Source organism: Onychomys torridus, chromosome 4 (genome assembly GCF_903995425.1).
Source record: "Onychomys torridus chromosome 4, mOncTor1.1, whole genome shotgun sequence".
NCBI lineage: Eukaryota > Metazoa > Chordata > Mammalia > Rodentia > Cricetidae > Onychomys > Onychomys torridus.
The window spans coordinates 134,247,249-134,271,049 of record NC_050446.1 but is presented as its reverse complement, the minus strand read 5'-3'; positions in this window follow the sequence as shown (position 1 = coordinate 134,271,049).

Sequence of the window (23,801 nt, the reverse complement as noted above, 5' to 3'; positions counted from 1 at the left end):
TAAGTATCTTGCTGGTGGTGATAATGAGCAATAAAATCTCCCTCCAGTGTCCTCAGTGTGATAAGCCAGACATGGCTTTGAACTCATTCACACTCCAAGAGCTGGCGCCCCGTGACTTGTGACCCTCTGGCGGACAGTGCAGAGCATAAGCAGGGATTACTCCAAGGTACCCGGTCTGACTCCTACCCCCTCTGACCCTCAATGAAATTCCAGGGCCAACCCCAGGTTTCTAGCCAGAGAGACTGGTGAACCCAGCAGGTCACTGTTGATGTCTGGGCCCACCAAGTTTCCTGTGGTTTGTGCACCGAGCTATGGAGTAAATATGAGAACCCAGTGAAGACACTGTTCCATACCCAGGGCTGAGGGACACCAGCAAGGCCAGCCTGAAGGAATGTGCAGGCTCCAAAGGCCATGCTCATCAGGTAGAAGTCACAGATGAACATGAAGACTGAGAGCCTCCTGGGGATGGTGGAACATTGAGACGTTAGATTCTTGTCTTTTCTTGAGATGATTTTTAGCAAGATCCCCCAAGCAGGACGACTCTGGTACTTAGGTTTTTGGTTCTTGCTGGGCAGTGCCTACACATACCCAAGTTTGCAGTCCTTCTTGGCTGTGCACACCTGCCTCACACCTGCTCACACTGCCTCACACCCATGTAGACATAGGGTCCAGCATCTGGAGATGGCTTCTTTAAAGTGGCAGTATGATGGTGCCCATGGCCATCCTACTAGGTGCAAACATCCCCAGAGAAATGATAATTAGAATAAAAAGAAATCATGTCCCTCACAGAGCTTACAGAAGCAGAGCTGAGTGAGATGGGCTTTCTCCAAGGTAAGTTTCCACGTTAATTATTAAACCAAAGTGGAGTTGAAGATTTTCGGAGACAGAAGACATGCAAGGTTGAAAGGGGATTTTCATTTAGCATTCTGAACCCTTTTCATGGGATCGCTAATCCTCCCAATAATCCTCTAATATATCAACCTGATTTTATAAATGAATTTATAAAAATTTATAAGGTTCATGAACGGAAGCTTAGAGTGAATGACTAAGGAGCCCCGGCCACATCCCAAGAGGCAGAAGACCAGGACCAGGCTCCAGGGCTCAACATCTTCGAGTGCTCAGAGGCATCACAAAGATGTGCCCCTCACTCATATTCCTTAAAACAATTCCTCTCCACACTTCTTCCCAGGGAGTACTGTCTACCAGAGAGCCAGCTGTACAGTGTATAATTATACAAACTTCGCAGCACAAATAAAAGTCATTTTCAAAGAAATATCCACCCTGACACAAGGTGCACTCCATTATGCAGCAGTCACAGCATAAGTGGCCTAGGAACAATGCAGGGCCACCTCAGGCAGCACCCCACCACTGCAGTGCTCCCAGAGCCTCATTGTGCAGGCACAAACGCTGCACAGCCGCAGATGACTTAAACAAAGAGAAGCCTGGACTCCAGACACAGAGCAGGGCCACACTGGGCGCCGAACCAGCCAAGATCATTATCTGTTTGCTCCTGATGCTTGCCACAGTCTTTGTTATGCGTGGTGTTTTATTGAAGGAGCTTTCCGCACAGATAACTTGATACAAATTATCTGAAAGAAAATGTGTTTTGTTATTACTTGGAATATGAAAAGGTAATCATGTCGGAATGAAATGGAGATAAAAAATGAGATCATAGAATAAAGGATATGGAATTTGGCAATTGAAGCAGAGCTATTCAGGTGGGTGTGATTGGCGAATAAACTGAAGAAGATGACTGCACTAATGTGCTGGGCACACCTACTAGGCACTGGGGAGATTCAAAATCACCTTGCATTTTAAGTGACTGCCTATAAGTAATCTTATAATTTTAGGATGAAATATTTACTTTCCAGAAACATCCCTGCAGAGGGCATTACAGCTAGAGAAACAGCATGCTTGTATCTTAGAGGTTGGGCCTGAGTTCACTTCTGCCCACATTTCCTCCCTTCCTGCCCACACTTCCTCCCTTCCTGCCCACACTTCCTCCCTTCCTGCCCACACTTCCTTTCTTCCTGCCCACACTTCCTCCCTTCTTGCCCATACTTTCTTCCTGCCCACACTCCCTTGCAATTTTATTGCCATGAGGAAAAGGTTGACAGAGATGATGGTTCTTCACTATGAGCCTGTGGGAGACCTGCTTCCACATTTATGTCCAAGGAACTCTTGAGGAGGGAGAAGAGAGGAGCATTTAGATAGAAAGTGGTACCTAGATGAAGAGAAGAAAGAAACACAGGATAGCCTCAGGAGGGCCTGGGTCCTTATCCACCTGCCCAGAACTTTATTCCAAAGGGCTTTTTATAACAATGCCAAGGGGCGTGAGGCAAAAAGCCTCCCCTTTTCTAGATACAGCCAAGTGTAGACCCTTCCAAACACCTGGTTCCCAGGCCCGTGGTCCAATCATCCTTTACAGCCCTGCTGGTAAAGCAAGCTCAGATCTCACTAGGAAACCTCTGTGGGCTCCAACATGAGTCCACTGACCCAAAGCTGAATGTCTTCAGATTTCATGTAATTTTGGAAAATTACTCATTAGCCATTTAAGCCACGCTTAACACAGCTTCTGTGTTTTGTTAGGATTTAGCTCAAAATATGTGTAAATGAGCACTTTGTGCTATATGAAGAGAACACATGGATGTTGGTCTTTCTCCACAGTGGTGGCCACAGAAGGATGTGCTCGGGTGTGAGATGATGAAGGATGTGTATGCTCTCGTTTGATGTCTAAAGCAATCACTAAATAGGAAATAAAACAAAAAAAGATAAATACAAGATGCGGAAGGGTGACAGAAAGGCTTTACACATCCGTCCTGTCCTTCAGGAAAGGAAACAGTCAGACTTTCCATCAAAGGGAGCAGTATTTCATATTGGTGTACATGCAGCTGGAGTCTATGAAAGACACACAGCCCAAGAATGAGGCATACTAATGGAAGTACATCCGCCCCAGAACACACCATTTACCTACCACCTCCTGCCTGGATGGAGACTCGGAGGAGCACAGGGAGAGGCCAAGGGTTCATGTCTGACCACAGTTCCTAGGGCAAATGGGTCCCAAAGGAAGCTTGCTAAGGTGGGAGAGTGGATGCCCCCTTCACAAGCAATCACTTGACCAAAAGGTGAAGCTTAGCTCTCTGTACACAACAACTAAAGACTAGAAGGCCGTGAATTTGAAGGAGAGCAAATATGGGTATGTGGGAGAGTTCACATGGAGAAAACTGAGAGGGGAAATGATGTAATTATAATATCCAAAACAAGTTTTAAGACAGTGTCTATGGCTCTCCAGAAGAGAGACTACCTACAGTGAAGTGCAAGAGAAACAGCAACAGAGATGATTGTTTCTACACCAAAAAGGCTCCCTGAGAAAAGAGAAGACTGGCTAGAAGCTCCTGAGCTACTGAAAATAATTTACTAAATGATCTGCCTATAAACAGTAAATAATGAGTTTTTCACTCCCAGTGTAGAGCTGGAAAAGATGACAATAATTCTATAAACAATAACTACATGGGCAGGCTGGAGGGATGGCACAGTGGTTAGTGTGCTGGCAGCTCCTCCAGAGGACCCAGGTTCGGTTCTCAGCATCCGCATGGTGTCTCACAGCCATCTGTAACTCCAGTTCCAGAGGATCCAACTCCCACCTCTAGCCTCACTGGGCACCTTCACTCATGTGCACATACTATGATGACACACATATACACATGTGATTTAAAATAAAGTTTAAACATACACACACATACATATAATCTGCCTCAGATTAATCCCAGCAAGGCCTATATAGAACTTCATGGGAATAGTGTAAGACTTTACTGAGAAATATAAAAGATGACGAAGAAATGGAAAAATACATTGTATTCTTAAATGAGAAGGCAGTGTGCTGTAAAACACCAAACCCTCCAAAGGAAGCTATAAACTTAATGGAGTTCAAATCAGAACCCTAGCATGAGGTTTCCCTGAAGTCTGATGATATAATTTTAGAGTTTATTGAGAAGAATAAATATATACTATCACTGAAGAGGATATGTGTGTGTGTGTTTATGTGTGTGTATGTGTGTATGTATGTGTGTATGTGTGTGTGTATGTGTGTATGTGGGTGTATGTGTGTATGTGTGTGTACATGTGTGTACGTGTGTGTATGTGTGTATGTATGTGTATGTGTATGTGTGTGTGCGTGTGTGTATGTGTGTGTATGTGTGTATATGTGTATGTGTGTGTGTGTGTGTGTGTGTGTGTGTGTGTGTGTGTAAGGGGGAAGAAGGGAAAGAAGTGGAAAGAGGACTGAGAACAAGAGGGAGCAAATGGGTAAGAAGGTAAGAGAGAAAAGAGAACAGGAGGGAAGGAAGGGAAGAAGACGGGAGGGGAGGGCAGGTGACTTGTCTCCCCAGAACTGTAACACTGAGATCAAATAAAACAATCTCATTACCTAGACATAATCAAACAGTGTCAAACTAGAACCAAAATGAAGAGACAAATGTAGGCAGAACATGTGATAAATGACATTTAAGTTTATGCTGTGCTGTGATGGATCTTAGTTTTGTTTAATCACTCCACATCATATCAAAACACCATATTACACACCTACAATATATATAGCTATTTCTCAACTAAGAATGAGTTATTGTGTTCATTATTAGTAGTACTAATAATGAAATTGTTTTTTTAAAAGCATTGCTACCCAAGTGGTTCGGGAAAAGTGTGTGAACTTCTAGAATGAAATGAAATAGGGTGGGGCATTCTAGGACATTGTATCTTGCACCAAAATAATTCCACACATTTTAATGATCACATAGCAGAACAGGAAGTGGACAGAATATCAGCATTATGTATGAATACTGTTGTGGTCTGAATGAGAAATGTTCCCAACAGGTTTGTATGATTGAAGGCTTGGTCCCCAGGTGATGTGGTTTGGGGAGCTGTGGAGCCTTTAGGAGGCGGTGTCTTTTAGGCTTTGAAAGTTTTATAGCCTGGCCCACATCCTCTTTCTTTCTCTCCCTCCCTCCTGCTGTGGATATCGCTCTGTGTAAATAAAGTTCTGATTGGCCAGTGGCCAGGCAGGAAGTATAGGCGGGACAAGAGAGAAGAGAATTCTGGGAAGTAGAAGGTTGGACAGAGACACCGCCTACCGCCGCCATGAAAAGCAACATGTAAAGACACTGGTAAGCCACAAGCCATGTGGCAAAGTATAGACTAACAGAAATGGGTTAATTTAAGATAGAAAAGGTAGATAACAAGCAGCCTGCCATGGCCATACAGTTTGTAAGCAATATAAGTTTTTGTGTGCTTTCTGGGTTGGGTCTGAGCGACTGTGGGACTGGCGGGTAAGAGATTTGTTCTGACTGGGCCAGGCAGGAAAACTCTAGCTACAATTGGCGCCTAACATGTTGGCAAGAGTTTCCACCTAAAACCTGAGAAAAAAAAGATTCTAAAACGAAGCTAAAAACAGCTTTCTAGTTGTCTCTCTCAAGTTAGCTGCACCCTGCCTGTTTGAGCTACTATGGCGGGTTCCTGGCCTGTGTGTCTGACCTGCAGTGTGGCAGGAATGAGAAGTCTACAAGCAGCACTTTACTCTGCTGCATGGTGGATTTAGCCTTTGCTAATTAAAAAAAAAAAAAAAAAAAGAGTTTCTGGGCTATGCACTGCTTTGATAGAACTGCTTCTGATAGTTGATGGTACACATGGCTCCAGACCCAGAGCTGGCGGTAAACTGTACCACCGCCATGTTGGGAAGCTGAGGTGGGCGGAGCCAGCAGCCACGGTGGCGTTTCAGTCTTACAAAGATGGATATTACACAGAGACTCTGGTTTGTGTTGTCTTTGGGATTTTTAACCACAGAAAAAGATTTGATCATAAAATCTGTTGAGTTAAACAAATATGTAAATTTTAAAGGTACCTTGACTTTGAAATTTGGATATAAGGATATGTTGCTTTGGAAAGGAGTCTCTGCTTTTGTTTCCACAGAAAGCCAGAGGCTGTGGATTTGTTCCAGATTAAGATATATCAGGTTTGATCAGCCAAGACCACCTGAAAGGTCTCTGATGACACCATGGCCCAGATGATCTGACATCCAGAATGGTTTCAAGGCAACTGGCTCAGAGGTTCACCTTAATGGACTACTCTATAATCCTAAAATTTTCTTTGTATCCCCATAAGATACAGCGCCCCCCTCCAGCAGGAAGTAGTAAGAGAAACTACGCCCATATTCCCAAAATTATCAAGCTGGCTTTGGAAATGGAATTGGCTCACTCCTTCTCTAAACCCAGACATATTGCTAAAAAAAAAGGTTAAGAGATTCTTGTGTCCCAAATCAGAAGAGCTCTCTGGTGTGGGACAGAGAAAAACCAATATTTTTCTTTAAAGCAGGTTGATTATAAATGATATCTCTTTCTAAAGACGAAAGGGGGATATGATATAGATATAATAGGATGAAAGGGTAGATTAGGGAACTTACTTCTAAAGAGCAACAACTTGTTTAAAATGTTTTACATTGGTTTAGATTTTAGTCTATTGATACAAACTTAGTTAATTTTGTTATATTGTGTGTATATTTCTACTCTGTTTAAGGTATTATGTTTGTATAGCTCATTTAAAATTGTAATGGATAATTAAAAATAGATTAATAACTGGTCATCTATGATAATCATACTCATAGCCATGTTAGTTAAGTCTTCTAGGTATACAAAGAGATATTTCAGATAGACAGGTAATCTTCAAACACTTCAAAGGTCTACAGAATATGACATTTAAAATATTTTTAAAATTTAGACTTTCTGGACAGTGAGACATGTCTGCTCCTGGCAACACCAATTTACTTCAGAGAGGAGAATGGGCATTAAAGACATTTCATATCTTATCTTCACCTTGGCAAAAATAGCCATTTGGGCAAGAAACTGTTCTTGCCTGGACTGCTTGATCAACTGGACATGCAGGACCCATAGAAAGGTGACCACTAAACTTTGTTTGACAAAATGGTCCTTCAGGTTCCTGCTTCGCAGAGGAAACTGCCAGACATTCTACAGGACACTGAGAAAAGTGACCAAGAGACTCTAGCCCTGTGGGCTGAAGACAAATGCCCCAACTTTACAAAGGAACATTAGGTGACTGTCCAGGCTGCCAGCTGTCTCTGTCTACGCTTACAAGACTCCTGAAAAATGTTTACATCCTTCTCCCGGTTCTCAGGTAATATTATATCCTTCTGAGGTCTTTGATGTGGTTGAAGACTAGATAGTTATAATTTCCTCAGTTATGATACAAGGTAAGTTAGATATAAAACCTTAGACTCACAAATATAAGATAGGATATCTTCTTTAATATTGTAACTATAATTCTTGCTAGATAATTGTTTTGTTATATGTAATTGTACTATGTAAAAGTTAAAAACTTCCTTTAAAAAAAAGAAAAGGGGAAGTGCTGTGGATATCGCTCTGTGTAAATAAAGTTCTGATTGGCCAGTGGCCAGGCAGGAAGTATAGGCGGGACAAGAGAGAAGAGAATTCTGGGAAGTAGAAGGTTGGACAGAGACACCACCTACCGCCGCCATGAAAAGCAACATGTAAAGACACTGGTAAGCCACAAGCCATGTGGCAAAGTATAGACTAACAGAAATGGGTTAATTTAAGATAGAAAAGGTAGATAACAAGCAGCCTGCCATGGCCATACAGTTTGTAAGCAATATAAGTTTTTGTGTGCTTTCTGGGTTGGGTCTGAGCGACTGTGGGACTGGCAGGTAAGAGATTTGTTCTGACTGGGCCAGGCAGGAAAACTCTAACTACACCCTCCCTTTTCCCCTCCCTCCCTTCCTCCCTCCCTCTCTCTCTTTCTCCCTCTCCCCTTTCTTCCCTCCTTCCCTCCCTCTCCCTGCATCCCCCTCTCTCTCTGTCTTTCTCTCTCCCTCTCCTCTTCCCTCCCTCCCTCCCTCCCTCCCTTCCTCCCTCCCTTCCTCCCTCCCTCCCACTCTCCCTTTCCTATGTGCAGACAAACTGTGATCCACTGTCTTTCTGACTGCCAGCTCCTGCTACTAAGTCTGCCCCACCATGCCCCACCATGCCCCACCATGCTCCACCACGATGGATGGTGTCCCCTCTGGAGCTATAAGCCAAACTGAACCTTTTCTTCCCTAACTTGACTTTCGTTAGGTTATTTTCTCACAGCAAAAGAAAAGTAACACATAAATTCCATCCCTGACACATAGAATCTCCCAGGTAAGAAAATGAAAAGCATCCTGTTAAAAGTATGGCTAAAAGATATGGATGACTATGTAAGGCTCAAAAGAAAATACAGATATTTAAAACAAACAAAAAGTAAAGGAATTCATCAAAAGCAGTTTCTCACCTAGTTGTTTGTGGGAAGTTTTTGAACTTGTGGGAAGTTTTGAAGTTGTGATCATATTTGATGAACCCACATAATGGTTCTTGTTATCAACTAGACAGGACCTAGATTTCCCTGGGAGATGGCCTCTGAGCATGCCAGGGAATTGTCTTATTATCTTAATTGAAGTGGGAAGAACTGCCCACTGTGGGTGTGACCATCCCCTGGGCAGGAGTCCTGAACTGTATAAAGTGGAGAGTGAGCTGAGCATGCATCCATTGCTCTCCTGACTGTGGGCATAATGTGATCAGCTGCTCCAAGCTCCTGATGCTGTGACTTCCCACCATGAGGGATTGCACCCTTAAGGGACTGTTTGTAGCTGTGAGCTACAAACCCTTTCTCTCTTAAGTACCTTTCATCAGGAACATTTCCTGAAGCATCAGGAAAAGAAACTCAGACTGAGGTGAGATGAGAAATGCTCAGAGCTAGAGAGTGAGAGAATGGCAGAGCCACTGTGAAGAATGGCAGTGAACTAGGAGAAGACAGGCGGAGAGGAGGACATCGACCATGTGGCTGACAGAGAGAACTGGTCAGGACAAATCAAAGCATACTAGACTCAAGGTGTGGTGGCCAATAGGAACAAGAATAAGAATAGGAATAAGAACAAGGTAAGACGGACACAGGCTTCACTGTGCTATAGCTGTGGGATTCCAACACAAACAAGAAGAGGTTAGCGACAGATCAGTGGAATCTGTTCTCTCCTCTCAGGAGGGAAATGGACCTGCCTGGAACCACAGGATGATAATCTCAAAGGGAAGCTGGGGCTTGTAGTGTCAGAACTCAAACCTGAAGTAAGGCTTCCACTTCCCTTACATATGAGCCTGTCCCCACACCATGCCAAAGATGGAGGCCAAGCCACAGGCCAATGCCTTGACTCCAAGGCATTGGCTTCACCATGACTGTGCCTTGTTGAGTTTACATGTAGCAGCAATTCAGAACTCGCTAATTTACACAGCTCCTCCCAGGTGGCTCTTGCAGGGCTGCTGATCTCTCTAACGAGAGCAATTTGTCCTTGGTAGGGTCCACAACAGCTGATCTCAGGATGTGAATCTTGCTCACAGCTGGGGAACTGGGAGCTTGGTGCTGCTGAGATACAGTATGATCTGAAAGTAGTTGGTGGAATTTGGAGGGAATGTTTTCAAACAGACACAGGCCACCAGTGTAAACTAGACTTTGGACTCTTGCCCAGGACACACACATAAATTTGTTACAGGTGCAGATCTGAGTCCAAGGGTACCCACAGAATTTTCTAGATTCCTTTTGGTTGGTTGGATTTCTTTTTGTTTTTTGTTTGTTTGTTTGGTTTGGTTTGGTTTGGTTTTTACAAAGTGTTTCTCTGTGTAACAGCTCTGGCTGTCCTGGAACTCTTTTTAGACCAGGCTAACCTGGAACTCACAGAGATCTGCCTGCCTCTGCCTCCCAAGTCCTTGGATTAAGGCATGCAACACCACTGCCCATCCACTTTTCTAAGTTCTTATGTTCCAGGACAAAGAGTTGTTTCAGGGACATGTGGTCCGAAATAGAAATAATTGGAGATAGTTTACTGAGAGGAAAGCTAGTGAGCTGAGAAAGGGCCTACTTTCCAAAGCTCCGGGGAGGGCACCTCATGACCTCTGACGGCTTATGAAACAGTACCCACCTCTTCCATGGTTGGATATGAGCAGCTTTTCTAGAGCATATGCTCAGTTTATATCCCAGGTAGGTGAGATTCCTAGTCATCTCTGCCAACTCACTTCTTTCATATGTTAATCTAATTTTGAGATATTTTTATGTGTATGTGTGTGTCCTTCTGTGCCTGCCATGTGTGTGCAGGTTTCTGAACAGGCCAGAAAAGGGTGTCAGAGCCCTTGGAGCTGGAGTTACAGGAAGTTATGAGCTGTCTTGCATGGGTGCTGGGAACTGAACTCAGGTCCTCTGGAAGAGCAGCAAGCTTTCTTTACTGAGCCAGGCTGGAGTTTCTGCTATTAAAATCTTTTTAATTTTTACATGTATTTTATATGCATGAATGTTTTATTTGCATGTGTGTCTATGTATCATGTGTGCAGTGCCCACAGCATCCTGAAGAAGCCATTGGATCTCCTGAAACCAGAGTTACTGATGACTGTTCACCACCATGAGGAGCTGAGAATCTCAGCTGGGTTCTCCTGAAAAGCTGCAGTAGCAGTACTCCAATCATGGAGTCATTTCTGCTGCACTGCCTCTTGTATGTTAATTTGATGACAGTTTCTCCAGTTACCATTCTCCTACAATCTCACCCCAGTATGTAGACACGAGAAAAATCCTTGTAGGCAGTCCCCACACTCTTAATTCTGGTGATTCCGTCTTCCCCGGTCTCAATGCCTACATAGGAAAGGCTTCAAAGACAAACCAAGAAAACGTAGACTTGATCCCATCCACAAGCATCCCAGGGGCTACTTGGGAAAAATAAATGCATAATCAAATAGCAAGGACTGTGTGGTGCTGCGGAGAGACTTTAGGGACCTGGAAGGGGATACTCTACCTGCCCCAGGGAGATCAGTGACAGACAATGGCAATCAGCCATCAGTGTGGGTGTATTCAAAAGCGTACATATAAAATTCTCAAAGAATAAATTAAAAAGTGCTTCTTTTAAAAAAAAAAAGCACCACAGACAGTTGCTCCCCTGGAAGATATGGCATGTGAGGGATTCAGAGGAATGAGCTTAGAAGAGGGTCTGCAGGCACCTGAGTGATTTTACACCATTTCTCAGTTGCTCTCAGTACAACCATGAAAATCCATCTTAGTATCAACTGAAGCTTGTACTCTGGAGTTAATGGGATCCAGAGAGTCCCAAACAGACCCTGAGGTCCTGATGCCCTTCCATCAGGGATGTGTTCAGTGAGGCTGGTTCTCAGTCAGCTCTTCTGGGAGCCTCACTCCCAGATTTTCCTGGTGTCTCATGGATGATCTTGGAAAAGATGGCCTAAGGAAGGGAGATGGATGGGAGCAGCTGCCAACAAGGAAGACACATGAACCCTCAGAAATCTTTGTCTTCTATGAAGACATCCAGATCATAGGCTCATCTGTCTGTGGCAGCACCTTACACACCCCTCAAAGCTACTATTTTATGTGTAGAAGGACAGATATGAACAGCTGTGCAGTCTGCTGCTGAACAACTCTTGTAAGCACAGGTAGATTCACTCCACCCCAGCTGCACCCATGTGGTGACTCTGGTGTCTCAATGCAGGGTTCTGCAGAGACACTTGTGCAGTGAGCAGCCTGGTCATGGCAACCAGGTCTTGTTCTAAGGCCTGCTTAGGGAGGATAGAGTTATACCAGTGTCTTTATTTACATGGTCTCATGCTATGTAGTTTATCCATGAGCATGTTCCCAATTCATCCAGCTAATCTTTTTAATCCCACATACAGATATTTGGAAGGGAATTAGAATGTCCATTTAAGCAACAGAAAAGAAGAATCATTCCACAAAAGACAAACACAGGTGACTAAAGTCATCTTAAAAATTGAATTAGGCATGATGGTGCAAGTCTGTAATCCTGGTTACTCAAGAGACCAAGGAAGAGCTTAGAAAAGGACTCAGGAGATAAAGCATTGGTGTGCAAGTATGCAGACTTGGGTTTGGATCACCAGACCCTACACATAAACTAAACTCAGCAGCACAAACCTCTGTAACTCCAGTGCACCCTGCCCTGCCGGGGTGGCACAGGGAGACTGGAGACCTAAGAGACCTGGCTCCACTGACATGGAGAAGAAACTGTGGAGAGGGAAGGAACAGGATCCTGAGGGTCGGGAGCTGGCTGGTTTGGGATGTGGGAGGGCACAGGCGTCATGTGGATGAAGGAGGGTGCTCAGCTGGTCTATTGTTTCCTGTGGGTGCTGGATCCAGTCTCTCAGGTACTCACTTTGTGAGCAAATCTCAGGGCTGTGAGCTCCTGAGGCTTTCACTTCTCTGCATGCGAGTCATGCACTAACAGTAATTATCAAACTGTAAAGCTGAGTAGGGTGTGTTAGTTCTGAGCTTTACTTACAAAGAAAATGCACACAGGCTCAAAAGCAAAGTCTGTGTTGTGGCGTATGTAGGATCAGACATGTGTCACTGTGTATGTATGATGCATGTGTCACCACATACTTTTTGAATTCATACACACAGGGATAGTGGTAGCACTCGATGGGTGGAGGCCCAATGCTGCTCAACGTAATGATTTGCATGGACAGCCCACAGCAAGAATCCCATGACCCATGTCATCACTGGTGAACACCTGCACACATGGCCATGTCATCACTGGTGAACACCTGCACACATGGCCATGTCATCACTGGTGAGCACCTACACACATGGCCATGTCATCACTGGTGAGCACCTACACACATGGCCATGTCATCACTGGTGAACACCTGCACACATGGCCATGCCACCACTGGTGAACACCTGCACACATGGCCATGTCATCACTGGTGAACACCTGCACACATGGCCATGCCACCACTGGTGAACACCTGCACACATGGCCATGCCACCACTGGTGAACACCTGCACACATGGCCATGTCATCACTGGTGAACACCTGCACACATGGCCATGCCACCACTGGTGAACACCTGCACACATGGCCATGTCATCACTGGTGAACACCTGCACACATGGCCATGCCACCACTGGTGAACACCTGCACACATGGCCATGTCATCACTGGTGAACACCTGCACACATGGCCATGTCATCACTGGTGAACACCTGCACACATGGCCATGTCATCACTGGTGAGCACTTGCACCAATGGCCACGAGCTGTGGCTTGTTCTGCTTCTCTGATCTTCCAGCAGTCACCCCAGTAACTAGCCTCGGGTTTGATCTTATTAATAAGAACTTTTAAGATTTCTACTACATCTGGCGCCCAACATTCATGGTACAAATTCACGAAAAAGCCTCTTGCCTGTGGCCTTGCGGGCCCCAAGCTCAGGCCCGAGCTACAATCAGCCGGCTATGGTGGCGCACGCCGGTTGGATTTACTGAAGAAGGCAGAGGCAGGAGGATCCTGAGTTTGAGGCCAACCTAGGAGAAGCTTCGGCTGGGGCTGAGCCACAAACAGCAGTGGGACCATGGAGGCAGTGACTGCTGCTCCGAGTTGCAGGCTGCTTCTCATCATGTTGGTGACTTCAGCTGCTACCTGGAATGAAGGGTTTACCGCTGCTGGTTCAGAGAAGAATTGCCAGGACCATCATGTTACAAGAAAGCATTGGCAAAGGTCAGTTTGGAAAAGTTTGGCAAGACAAATGGTGGGGAGAAATTGCTATGAAGATATTCTCTTCTAGGGAAGAACGTTTGTGGTTCCAAGAGACAGACATTTATCAGACTGTGATTGCTCCAAACCACAGAGGAAGCACAAAAAAAAAGAAAGAAAGAAAAAAGAAAGAAAAGAAAAAAGAAAAAGAAAAAAAAAGTCTAAAGGGAACTATGACCATGCTTAACAGTAACTTTGAAATCTTCAAAAAGATGACAGGATCCCACAACTATGATTCCACGTGGACTATGATAAAGCCATTAGCTGATTAACACCACAGAAAGATAGACTTTGGACTACACACTGCTCAGGACAATTTTGAGATGGCTAACTGAGATGATCTAGCCTGACAGACTACTCAAACAAGGACTTAAAACAAGCCCTGCACTTTCTCATTATGCAGCGCTGGACAAATGATACAGGACTTGACAATTAACCCCAAAATAGAGTTTTTGTTTAAAAAAGAAAAAGGAGAATGTAGATATGAGGTAGATCACTGAATCTACTCTGAGAAAAAAGATAAAGAAATAATAGGTTAAATGGGTAGATCATTGAATCTACTCTAAAAAGAGAAAGATGACAAAAGGTAGATTATTGAATCTTTATGAAAAGAGAGAGAATATGGATATGATAAGATAAAAAGGGAGATTATGGAATCTACTTTTAAACAAGGAACTACTTGTTTTAAATAGGATAAGTAATGAAAATTGTTTTGTCTGAGTTTACCAAATGTTACTGGACTGGACATTGTTATATATTAATGGAGTTTTTCATCTGAATCTGTCAAATGTTAATGGACTAGACATCATTAATGTAATCTTACCTGTGTATATTGTATATACTTATTGGATATGATTTTTCTTATATTAGTTATAAGCCTTTCTTATTTTTAGACAAAAACAGGGGAAATGTGGCATTGCGTTCCCAAAAATATTTTGCAGGTAATAAACTTATCTGGGGTCAGAGAACAGACAGCCACTAGATACAGAACCACAAATGGTGGCTAGAAAATGGGAAGAGTAAGTCATAGCAGAAGTTGGGCGGTGGTGGTGCACGTCTTTAATCCCAGCACTTGGGAGGCAGAGCCAGGTGGATCTCTGTGTGTTCAAGGCCACATTGGAAACAGCTAAGCATGATGACTCATGCCTTTAATCCCAGAAACCCAGCCTTTAATCCCAGGGAGTGATGAGGAAAGTAGAAAGATATATAAGATGTGAAAACCAGGCACCACAGTTAGTTAAGCATTTAGTTAGTTAAGCATTTGGCAGCTTTAGCGTTCAGGCTTTGGAGCAGCACAGTTCAGTTGAGACCCATTGAGATGAAGACTCAGAAGCTTCCAGCCTGAGGAAACAGGATCACCTGAGGAACTAGCAAGGTGAGGAAGCTGTGGCTTGTTCTGCTTCTCCGATCTTCCAGCAGTCACCCCAATAACTGGCCTCGGGTTTGATCTTATTAATAAGAACTTTTAAGATTCCAACTACAGCCATGTCATCATCACTGGTGAACACCTGCACACATGGCCATGTCATCACTGAAACAGGGAGGAGATGGGTATCAGGACCTCAGAGATGAAGAACAGCCCCCTTCCAGAGCCAGGGTTCTTGACTTCTAGCCCCTGACAGGCAGGCTGCACTGGCTTGTCATGTGACCTGGACCCAGTTTTCAGGTTCAGTTGCTCAAACAATGAGCCTCAAGATGCTACATCTCATTCTCTCCCCGGGAGATTCTATTAACCAGGAGATTCCCACCCACATAAGAAGTCAGGGCTGGGAATGTGGCTCTATGGGTAGAGTGCCCATCTAGCATGCACAAGACCCTGAGTACAATCCCCTTACCATATAACCCAGGCATGTTGGTTTACACCTATAATCCTAGCACTCAGGAGTAGAGGACGTGGGAAACTCTGTCTCAAATAATAAATAATAAAAGTTAAACAGGAGCATTCACACTGGCATCCAGTCCCTGCTTCCTGTCTGTGACTCCCTCTGAGACCAATGCCGCACAGAACCTTCCAGAAGGTCTGTGTGTGCATCTCTCCAGTCTCCCACACTGAGCAGTGCTAGTCTCTGTCACTTACTGTGTGTCTTAGAATCCATCCCACATCCAGCTATAGACAACTTTTCTTTGTTTCAAGCCTGAGTGTTGTGAAATTTCCCCAGAAATCATGAGGGCAGCCCAGTGTGGAATGAGGGACACACCAGCCCTGCCCACAGCTCAACAGACCTTGGTACAGCACCTCAATGAAGATGTCCAACTGTCAGGGCACCAGCTCTCCTGAGATTCTGTCCTCAGCCCTGCTTACCCAGAGCTAAGCAACTGGTTTGAGCATTGAAACAGAGGAACTGGTGTCTGGGACGAGGATGAGGGAGGAGAGAGCCAGCACACAGTGAGCCATCATGCTTTCTATCATGTGACCTCTCCACTGCCTCCTTCAGGGCAGGCTCTCTCAGTCTCCTCTGGGAGTGGAAACCCATGCTGTGGCCAGACCAGGAGGGTGCAGAGTCATGGCATCATAGCGAGCAGGCCTGGGCCCAGAGCAAGTGGGCAGCTCAGGACAAACAAAGCCCAAAAGCATCACTCACCTTCCCTTCTAGGGCCAGAGGCAGGTCCCTCAGCTCTCTGCCTGCCCTTGAGACTAGCACACTGTAGGCACCTACTGACTGCATGTGAAATTGATTGAACTCTGGGAGAATCCAGGATTCCTACGATGTGCCTCCAAGTCAGAGCTGTAAGCGCAGAGTTAAACTTCCCTGCGATTGCTTGTGGAACTGCATTTGTAAGTTGGCAGAGCCCCACGGCAGGCACGGGGACAGATGAAAAACATATGGCCCTTGTTTCCACAGCACTTCCACTCCTGTGCAGACAGATGTGCACAGCATTAAATATCTGAGAAGGCAAACTCTGGTAAATGCTACAGTGTGAGGGTGGGGCAGAGGGCGCCTCCTGGTGCAGAATCCAAGGAATGTGTATCTCCTTTGGTCCTGTGGACCCCAAGCTCACAGCAGCTACCTCTTCTGCGCCCCACAGATATATACACGCCCATCTGGCCCCAGCAGGGGAAATCTGACTGGCCTCTGCTGGCCAAGAGAATAAAGAACAAGGACCAAGGGGCCCTTGCCAATGTCACTTTCCAGGGCCACTCCACACAGGGCATCTCCACGAGTTCCCAGACTTACCCTTGCTGAGTAGGGCGGCCCCACCGGTATGCTGGCCTCTGTCAGGTGTCTGCAAAGTGGTAACAACACCTGCCTGCCAGAGTTGTTAGGATTAACTGTGCCTCACCTGGGAAGCTCTTGACAGATGAAATAACAGGTTGCCTGGAAATGCCAGCTAAGATGGCTGCCATCTCTCCCACACCTCCCCTGAGTCAGCTGGTGCTTGAATGCCAGGCCTCTCCACCCCCACCATGGCTTTCCAAACCTGGTCATGCATTCCTGCTCCCTAACACCATGTGGCTTCAGTTTCCCCATCACACTGAAAACCCTATGGCAGTGACAAGACTGTACCATCCAATCACCAAGTGAAGACACTCAAGAAAACCATCGCCCCATCCCTACAGCTGTGTGTGGATGAACCATCAGAAACTGCTGACAGTAACTTTCTTTCCCTAACAGAACCTCACTATGTTTGTATTGTAAAATATATTGTTATCATTATTATTTAATAATAATGTGTACATGTCTGTGAATGTGCACATGAGTGTAAGTGCCTGCAGAGGCCAGAAGAGGGTGCCAGATCCCCTGGAGCTGGAGTTACAAGCAGTTGTGAGCTACCCACTGTGAATGCTGAGAACTGAACTCCTGGCAGGAAGCACTCTTCAGGAAGCATGCTTAGCCACTGGGGCACCAGCCTGCATCTTTGTATTTTAACGTCTTTCCCTGTACTCTCTCATGAAAATCGAGTCAGGTGAAACAATCCATTTGTACAGTTACGGGACACTACATTTAACTGTGCAGTCTTGTGCTGATTTTAAAGGCAGATAGAGAGGAAAGACAGTAGCAAACTCAACACTCCCCTGTGTTGACTCTGTGCCAGTCCCTAAGAACACAACACTTCTAAAGGCTTTTCTACTCTCAAGGGCCCTGTAAACAAAGGGAAAGAAAGGGGACTGAGATGATGACAGAGAAATGTCAAGAGGGCAGAGATGGGTACCACACTACCTAGCTGGGACAGCTCAGAAGGCAGCCCAAAAGGGGGCAACACTTCACATAAAGTGAAAGTAATGCTTACTAAACTCAGACTCCTTTATTGGCTCAGCTTGTTCCACTCACCACAGGCACCCAAAGAGAGATACAATACACAGCCTTTTCTTACTACGCCTGTGTTCCTGGAAGGCATTAATAATCAATCCTTGCCTCAAACCCTGAGAGCTCAAACATACCCTGACTGGTTATGTTTGTGCCCCTGACAGGCATTATTAGTCAAGCCCAACCCTGGATGCCCAAGATTTCAACCTAACCTTGGGCTCCTTCTCCAAGTGGGGTCCCAAGAATCTGCCATCCCAAAAGCTGGAATAGGTAAGAAGAACAAGAGGCCAATTGTGGACACAGGCAAGGGCACTATCAAGGCTGCTCTCCAGGCAGGGAGTGCTTGGTTCGCCGACTGCTGTGGAAATCCTCTCTGAGGTCTGCCGAATGGATGGCTGAAGGTTGAGGATAAAGATGGAGTGTGGGGCAAGGGGCCAGGCAGAGAGGGTGTTCCAGGCCCTTTATGTCACTGAAGGAAAGGACCATGTAGAGCAAGACTGTACTAGGAATGTGCCATGGGCAGGAGCAGAGCACGTGCCCTGAGAGAAGACGACAGGCTTAATGGCAGGAGAGCCCCAAGGTCTATCTCCTAAAGCCGATCCTAGTCAGAGAAGAAGAGCAGCCTGGCCAGGGGGAAGAACCTGTGTTGGAGAAGTGATGGGCCACATGGGGATCTGGACCCCAGTTTCTATAGAGCAGTGATGGGCCGGGTGGTGGTCTGGACCATAGTTCCTATAGGGTAGTGGTGGGTCCAGTTGTGGGTAAACACAAACTCTGAGGACTGGGCACCTGGGCTTTAATACCTAGATCATGTGAGCTTCTGTCCAATGCCCAGTGGGTGCATGAGGAAGCTCATGTTCAGGGTGGAGGGCATGGTCCTGGCCCACTGTGCATGAGCAGCAAGCAAGTTGGCAGCTTTGTCCCACCCTAACACCTCCTTGCTCATTTCAGGAGCCCTTCTTACCCTGATACCTCGGCACCCCTCCACCACCACCCCTCTGTTGGCCTCTTGCTGCCTCAAGATTCTGACTGCAATTGAACCTGGATGGGCACTGAAGTTCTTGGTCCTGACTTCCCAGCTCACATCACCACTTTGCTCTTGGTCTCTGTATGTCTGGAACCCCAAGACTCCTGTGACTTCTGCCCAGGGTCCTCCAGCAGGGCAAGTACTTAGAGTAGTAACCCCAGACCTGTGTCAACTCTGCCAGACACACAGGAGTTTCCTGCCTTTGTTAGTCTGAGTCAGGCCTCCCATCTCACATGGTGGCCCTGCTCAGCACCTGTCAGTCCTACCAGCTCTGCAAACACAGCCCTGCACCCTCAAAAACCCACCCGGCTTTCCTGTGGTTTCCTTTGGTGAGGCACGGTTGTGTGGTTCTCGTAGAGCTCCCTCGCTTGTCTGTGTGAAAGCTGCAGTGGTAACAGCTTAGCAGCCTCGTTCCGGTGGAACGGAGACTCACGCGAGAAACCTCTTCATTTCCAATAATGCCGACAAGAAGTGTTCCACTGCAGTGTTCATGGTGCACTTCAGGGCCTGGAGCTGGGAGCAGGAGGGAGCCTGGCAGGTGGGAAAGGTCGCTATCACGTGTGCAGAGACAGCTGTAAACTGAGTTGCTTGGAATGCGCTCTTCAGCTGAGTTCTGCTCTCCTAAATTATTCACTATCTTGACTGGGATTCAAGGGCACTACATCCCTGCATCTTTCATTCTAAGAAGACCACGTGGTGCTGTCCACTTCTACAGGATGCAGGGAGTACAAAGCTCTAAGGAGATGGGGCCAAATGCAGCAGTCAGTGTCTGCCATATCCAAGCTTAGCAGTGCTGTGGATCCTGAGCCTAGCTGGAAGTTCCTTCCTGCAGAACAGAGAAAGGCTGTGTGGGCTGAAACAGCATGACTTGCTGGGTTTTGTTTTTTCCCCACTTGGACCCAAATCCCAGCCCTGGATATGCCTGAATAACTTCCATGGACACAATCCAGGAAGCTGATGGTCAGTCATGCTCACTCCTTCCTGCCCACAGTGTCCACCGGGAGTGGGGGGAGGGGGAGAGGGCTCCTTTCCAACCTGGACCCATCTTTAAGCTCACTTGGTGCATGCACCTGTCCACAAACGACCCTGTGACTCTTCTCCCCAGAAGGTGCCATTGCCTGCATGCCTGCCACAGACAGCACTTGGATCTGAAGCCCTGGTGGACACAAGCTAAGAGCCTCCAGCAGCAGCCCTGGGCTCTGAAATCCTGTCAGACTCAGCTCTCCGCCCCTCCCCTTCGGACAGCGTATTTGCACGTGTGTGTGGAAGAACTTGCAAACTAAAGCCTAAATGGCTGGTATCCCTTGAACTGCGCTAGCTGGATGCACACCCTCGGAGGTTCTCAAAGACTTAATTTTCAAAGGGCTTATTTCTGAAGATTTCAAAAAAGATGGTCAAATATAATCTTTTCTTTTTTCTTTCTGAAGAACAGCGCATCTCAAAGTTATCTGAGTTTTACAGCCAGGAAGTTTTGAAGCGTAGATCTTGGCGCACTCGGCTCAAACAACAAAAGCAGGCAGCCCACCTGTGCACAGTGTAATTTCTTTTGTTTTGTAATTACAGCTTCCCTGGGCCTGAGTACCAGGACAGCAAGGCAACAGCGCCATCTGTAGGAGAAGTGCAGTAGCCCAGACAGAATGCCTCCATTCTTGGTTTTAAGCCAAACCAAGAGTTAGTTAGGCTGCACTCAGTGGATCCAATACTCACACACTCTGCACACATGCATTCAAAACACACGCCATACTACCTGTGCATACACACAAATGCACAAATACTGACACATCACACACACATACACCAAAGGACACCACATCCACATATCACAATGTACACACATGCTCACATGCCAACGTACACACTGACAAAAGAATGCACATGTCCATGTGTATGCACAACACATACACACCACACACATATGTACAAACACACTTGACACATATACATAAGCATGCACACAAACTCACTACACATATCCCAGGTACCACACACGCATATACACAGATACACACAATGATACCATACACACACACACATATTTGCAATCACTACACACCACATGCTCACACACCAAATGCACATTCCACAAACCAAACACATAGCATACCACATACAGAAAAACCACACGTGTCTACCACTCATATACCATACTTATGCACACAAAAATACTACACATACACACATCAAGTACAGATACTCCAACCACGCCACACATCATACACATGTGCACACACACTTCTGGAAAAGTTGAGTGGGGATTCTATTATCTGAAGAATAAGTGGCTGTGATTACATTGGAGGGGGTTGGCTACATCTGTGAGGTGCCTAATTTTCTGTTCTCTTTTATCTATAATTATTCCTGGGTTAGGACCTCCATCTGTATAAATATCACTCATACACAGAAATAAAAAACTAAGGACACGCACTCAGTGTCCACTCAGTAGTGGATCTTCTAAGCCATCTTTGTGCTTACTAATGGAGACTGGTGAGATTGTCAGGGCCTCTGAGGCAAGGATGCTCATGCAGACATCACCAAGAGGAGGGCACCGGGCAGAGAAGGAAGCAGCTTGGCCAGTCTGGTGTGGATTGCACAGCTTATGTAAACCGCAGTGCTTACCCCTCAGCTCATGGCTACATGTTCACGGGCATATTTGGTGGAATGTTTTGCAAATTGTGACATTCCAGTGACCATCCCAAGATGGGTGAATAGAGAAAATGCCTTCCTTGGAGGAGAAAGTCAAACTATCCTCCCAGGTCTCTGCAAGACAGAGTTTCTAGTCCTTGAATGTCTAAAAATAGAATCATTTTTGCTCTGATGAATTTGGGCTGTGAAGCCATGTTCCCACTGTCCCCCAGCGCCTACTCTTGGCAATGAGAAGTGGAACACTGCTGGAATTCTACCTCTCAGCCAGAAATCTCCTTTCTTTCTGGGAGATTTTAGATAATCTGCTCATTTTTTTGTTTTTCTGAAATTTCCATGTGATGTGTCCAGGGTGGGGTATACATAACTCTCGATATCATGACTCGAATCTTGTCTTATTTCCTTTATTCTCCACATCTTTTCTCTCCTTCCAGGATTCTTTAGCAAGGTGTCGATCTTGTGGGCTCATTCTCCACATGGCTTTTCTCCAGTCCTGTCTACACATCCCCATTGCATTTCCAGAGTGTTGTGAAGGCTTTACCTGTGTCTGCTCTGTCCTCTGCCCACAGATCAGCTCTGGATTTTGACGATCCCATTTCTAACTCCCTGGCTTCTGAGTCTGCCTGGTTTCAGTCGCATCTGGCTCTCTTTGCTCCTTTTCTCCTGTTCACTGGTGAGCTCTGCTCCAGGAGCCTTCCGCTCCTTCCATCGGTCACACTCCGTGTCACACGTGGTAATTCTCCTCAAGTGTCTGCTACCCTGAGACTCTTTGCTTAGCTTCCAGCGCTAAACCCACTGCTTTTCTGCCAGAAAAGAATGAGACCCACTGCCCACGAGTTGACAGATCTTGTTTTCTGGGTGCGGAGCCCACCCTCCCCCACCCTGCTTTCCTGAGGTCACAACACTCCATCTTGTCACCCCAGAGCTTGCAGTAACTGCCTTGGCCTCAGGCAAAGGCATTCTGTATGATATGGAAAAATAAGACAGAACTACCTCATGCAATTTCAGCTCCCTCAGCTCAGCCCCTGGAAGCCCCACCCCCACCCCACTCCCAGCTCCTTTCTTTCCTCCCGGCTTCTCTCTCTCCTGCCACTGTCTTTGTCTGCCCTCTGTATCCCTCAGTCTGCTGCAAGGCTGATGCCCTTCCCTTCCTGTCTTCAAGGCTGTCTGGTCCCCTGCAGGGGACATGACTGGCTGGGATTTTAAGTTGTTGTTGTTGGTGGTGGTTTTTTTGTTTTTTGGGGTTTTTTTTTGTTTTTGGTTTTTTGTTTTTTTAATATAATGTGTGAGGAATTTGACGTATGAGAAGGAATCCCTGTTCCTATGGCTGTTTCCCTTCCCCAACTTAAGATTCGGTACTGTTAAATGCACCATCACCTGGCCTGGGAAGCAGCCTTCCTCCCCAGTGGAGGTTGAAGGTCACAGAAAATGTGCTCTAGGGTGTTACCCAACTTAACTGTGCCTGTTAATATTTCTGGTGACTAAATAAATGCAAATGTTAGATATTTGGTCACCAGTGCCTCGTAGCAGATCTGGCAACACCTCATTTGTTAGAACAGACCAGTTTTTATGTTCTTTTTCCCTATACTTCTATTCTGCCAATAAATTTCAGAGAACATCTGGCTGCTGTGTTTACAAAATCTTTCGGAATAAGCCAAGCATTTACAGCCCTCTTCCTCTTTGTTGTTGTAACCCCAGATATTCTTCCTGTTAGCAAAGAGCAGGTTCCTTGCCACCCAGGGGGTTGGGCTTGGAGGACCCTCCAGACTTCCTATTTCTTTCCACTTTCTTATTGTTCTTTCAGAGATGTAGGGGACCCTCCTGGAAAGTCGGCACTGGCTTCATCTTACAGGAGGTGCCCTGGGTGTTAGAAGGAAGGAACATTCTGCCCCAGCCTTCCCGGAGAAGCATCGTTCAGAGTGATGAGACATGTGGATGCTGGTGACACTTGCTCTTTATCTGGTCATTGTGCATAATCACCACGAAAGCATGCAAGCCCTTGGAAGCCCATGGTGACTTGTCCTCAAAGCCCTCCTGGTGTAGACAGATGCTAGGTATTCCCATCAAGATGCTGCTGCCTCAGCCAAGAGAAAATAAACAGCAGGCAGCTTCCCATACAGACTGTACCAGACCCCCCGCTTCCACCAACCACCTCTCCTCCTGTCCACTGAATGGCAGAAACCCTGAACCCACCACTTTAAGCCTTAAATTCCACAATACCCTCCCATTATCCTTAAGCTAGAAGCCAAAGCCTGAAGGGGGCC